This window comes from Poecilia reticulata, linkage group LG22 (genome assembly GCF_000633615.1).
Source record: "Poecilia reticulata strain Guanapo linkage group LG22, Guppy_female_1.0+MT, whole genome shotgun sequence".
In the NCBI taxonomy this organism is placed as follows: Eukaryota; Metazoa; Chordata; class Actinopteri; order Cyprinodontiformes; family Poeciliidae; genus Poecilia; species Poecilia reticulata.
This window is the reverse complement of record NC_024352.1, coordinates 1063009-1067126: the sequence shown is the minus strand read 5'-3', so window position 1 is coordinate 1067126 and position 4118 is coordinate 1063009. Positions and strand designations below refer to the sequence as shown.

The 4118-nt window shown below is 36.8% G+C and overlaps 1 long non-coding RNA gene across 1 annotated transcript; it reads right to left on the bottom strand.

Moving 5' to 3' along the window:
* Positions 1-2488: 2488 nt before the first annotated feature.
* On the bottom strand, positions 2489-3830 carry LOC103458083 (uncharacterized). The gene is made up of 3 exons (XR_532536.2): positions 3517-3830; positions 3355-3418; positions 2489-3047 (listed from the first exon to the last, which is right to left on the bottom strand). It is a non-coding gene; the product is annotated as an uncharacterized LOC103458083 (long non-coding RNA).
* Positions 3831-4118: the final 288 nt, after the last annotated feature.

Sequence of the window (4118 nt, the reverse complement as noted above, 5' to 3'; positions counted from 1 at the left end):
GACCGCCTSTTACGAAAGACTCATTCACAAAATAAATGGCAAGCAATCTCCTCCTCCTCCTTCCTGAACTACTGTTGCTGAACCTTAGGATGCTCTTAGCGCTGTCAATTAGCCTCATTCCCTCACTGCTAAATGTGGTTATGGGGGAGAAACAACTTATCATTTACAAGAAACCGTTTATCTGCCATCATTGGTAGCTATGCTAACTAAACTGAGCATTCACAGTTTGAATCTGCACAGCTCTGTGCTATGCTAGCTGCAGCACAGCACAAATCAAGGGGGAGGAAGGATGAGCAGCATCGCATGAGATTGTGATTGACAGCACTAAAACTCTCCTGCCACTGACTGGTTGTTTCTAGAGAACCATGGGAGAAGGCAGAGGAAATAAATTTTTCACAGATTACCTCTCATACTTTTAACATTTAAAACTGTCATTACTGTCACAACGTAATGACAGTTTTAAAAAATATGTGAAAAAAAAAACATTTATGTAAAAGTTACATACTGCAACTTTAATTTCACTCAGGAGCTGCTGCTCATTCACTAATCTGTTAAGTGGTAAAAGGTACAGGGAACAAGTTAAATATATGAATATGCTGGTAATTTTTTTCCTTAATTCATTAAATGCTAGTGAAATGGAGGCAAGCAGTAGTTTGTAGCTAGGCTAACTATGCTAAATGGTTGATCATCTCACACAGTCTACCCATCTCTCTTGGAGAAAAGCTGGGTCATAAATTAACACTCTTGCCATTTTCTTTCTCTCTCTTGCTTTATTTTGTTTTTGAAAACCTGATTTTATAACTTTTCTTAGCAGCATAGTAACTGCCACAGTCGTTCGTGGCTGCAGCTTCTACCGACTGCAGCTGCATACAGCGTCACTCTCAAGCCCAAGCAGGAACTAACCATTTAAGGCAGATAGGGGGGAGTTCAGGGCATAAACATATGTGTGTTTTTTGGTCTGGGAGGGGTAACATTAAATTTTTACTGCTATAAACAATCTGAAAATACAATATGATTAATTTTGTATTTGACAGGACTCCGATTTTTTAATTTTATTTCTATGAACAAAATATAAATTATTAAATTGTGGMGGGCCCCCTGCTGGTCAGGGACCCTAGAATTGTCATCACTTTTCACCACTTTACCGAGCCCCTGTTGAAATGTAATGTTAAAATGTCGTTTAAAAAGTTTTGAAACCACATTCAAGCTGCAGGACCAAAAATGACTAGTAATGCATATCAAATGTGTTTTTCTAAGTAAGCAGCCTGCAGAGAAATAAAACCAAAATTCAAATGTTGCTTCTATACGAGTTTTGTTCAGTCTGACTGATCTAATCTCTGCTACACCTTTACAAAAATTTAAAGGTGTATACAAAATACAGAAGCTTTAATGAGTAACTCCTCTTAATAAAATTCATCATAAACATTGATTTATTGAAATGACTCCCAATACAAGTTATGGCCTATGTAAATTATAAGTTGTTAAGTTGCTTTATTTTTAAGCCATTTTTAGTTTTGCCATATCCTGGGTGACTAAGAATAAATAAGTAGATAGGAATGAATATCTGGGGAGTATCATAATTTAAACATAAAACTTGAAGCACAAGGGTCTATATAGAAAATATTCAGATTTTATTTTGTAGTTTTAAAGGCTCTACGTTGAAGACAATGAGAAATAAAGCCATAACTTTTTGTTTTTCTTTCTGTTCTTGACTCCCACACTCTGAACTGGGTCCACTTGCTCAGCCCTTCCTCGCGTTTCAAGCTCTTCTAATTAACTAACACTTAATGAGCTAAATATGAATGAGATGTTTGCTACCTTTAACAAAATAGCTTAAGTCTATTTTTTACATTTGAGCTTCCCTAACAATAAGTTTTCTGTAGTTTAGAAAATCAACCTATAACAATAATAGCTCACTTTCTAAGTTAACCTGGAAAAAAAGTAATACAAAAATCAGAAATTTTATTCAATTCAATAATAGRGGCAGGCTCACAAAAACGCTTATAAAAAATGTCAATACTCCATTGACGGGATTTGACTTTTTCCTTTGTGACACACAGAAAGTCATTGTTAAGAGAATAAAATAAAAAACTTCTGGCTCATTATATTCTCTTATCCTCACGGATTCAATGATTCCATGCGTGGAAACAAAACCCACACAGAGATGACACTCATGGGGCGCTGTAGTGGYGCAGGGGCAGAGCACAACCCATGTATTGAGGCCCTAGTCCTSATGCCGGTGGTAGCAGGCTCGATTCCCGGCCTGGTGACATTTGCCGCATGTCTTCCCCCTCTCTCATAACCCCATTTCCTGTCAAACTACCTTCAAATAACGGCCACTAGAGCCAACAAAACCTTAAAAAAATAGAGATGACAGTCAATGTAACACAGATGAGAAGGGTATTTTATGTATATTAGATGAATGGGCCAATAGGTTCGACTATCAGAGCAAGGTGGGGTGTTCAAATGACACACAAAGGCTGTTAAATGAATTTAAAGAACTGGCTTTAGTGACACAAACCATGAATTGACAAACAGTTATACAAGACACACAATCTCACAATTATGAAAATAAAACTACACAAAGTGAAATACAAGAAATAATAAAAATACGTGGCCAAGTGCTAGTTCTCAGTTTTAAATCGTTTGGGTGCACCCTGGTAATCTGAATTCTAAATAGTAACAGGCAACAGATTAATCAATTTCAGTTCCAATTAAGTTTAACTCAACACCRTTCACATGAGGAGAATTTCCTACACAGCAGTTCGTTTATAAAGTTCCAAAATAAAAACTGGTCCAAAAGGTAAGGTCAGAAATTCCAAGATTAAACAATAAGAATGAAAAATGTCAGTCAGTGGTCTCACTCATAACCAACTGTGTGTGAAGATGTGAGTGATACAGGCCTACCACACCGTTGGGTGCAGCAGGACTCCAAATGGAAAAGAATGAATMCAGTTCTTTCTGAATCCAGGTGGGAAGGCTCGCCATCGAAGTCACAGGAGGAATCCACCTCAGGAACAATCCAGCATAAATAAAAAAAAACTGACCTGTCAACAGACAGGACCAGCAGAATCATAGAATTTTATTAAGCTGTTCTAGCTTTAATCTTTAAATCATGTTTCTGTAGACATCATATTTGATATCAATTTATCAAATAATTTGCAATAAAACAATTTACTTTTCTGTACATTACAAAAGCATTTCTTTTCAAACACAATATTAAACATTACATTTTATCCAAAATCAGTAAAAGTTTACATTTTGATAATTAAATGGTTCAGATAAACAATATTATTCAACAAAAATGTGATAAACAAAACAAATACCCAAATGAAATGCACATTATATGCTCACCGATCTCAATGCGACGCGTTAGGGACAATAATATGGTGGCTCTCAGTCCAGACCCGTGGGGCAACTAGATAGTGTAATAAGGCATATTTTCCATGCTTTAACCTCAATAATATGATCTTTCATCATGAACAAAGTAAGAATATAGTGTAATTTAGGTTTTACCTTCAACTGAGCGGAGAACAAGATTAACTTAAACCGTAGCCTAGTAGCCGTTAGAGCTAAACTAGTGGCCGTTAACCGTTAGAGGTAACAAGTTAGCTCTAACGGTGTTTGGCAGAAAAAGTGAAGTTGTCTTTTTTTTTTTTACTTCACACTTCCAGCTGAGAAGTCGGATGATATCTGGGAAAGCGTTTGTTTAGTTCGTATCCAGTGCTATAACCGTTTTAACACAGACTCACGCTGCCCAGCTTAACCGTTTCCTTATCGCGGATCTCCAAGCAAAGACGTCTTTGGAGTGTTGCAAAAGCAATTTGTTACTCCTGGTAACAAAGTTTTATAGTAAAAGGTGCATTCTAGTTTTTAATTTATTCAGATAAGGCATATCTTTGCTCATCCAACCAGGAGTTGTCTCTGACCCTCTTTAAAGAAACTCCCTGCAATTTGTTTCTAAGATCAAACACCAGTTGTCACCTTTATCTAAACAAAGTGGAAGCAGAGCTTCTCCTGAACTCCTGCTGTTTTAAGGCTTTTCACAGATCAGTGTGAAAATCACACTGCTCCGGGAGGAGAAAAGCTCCAGGTATCGKGCCAGTCTTGTTAAGGAA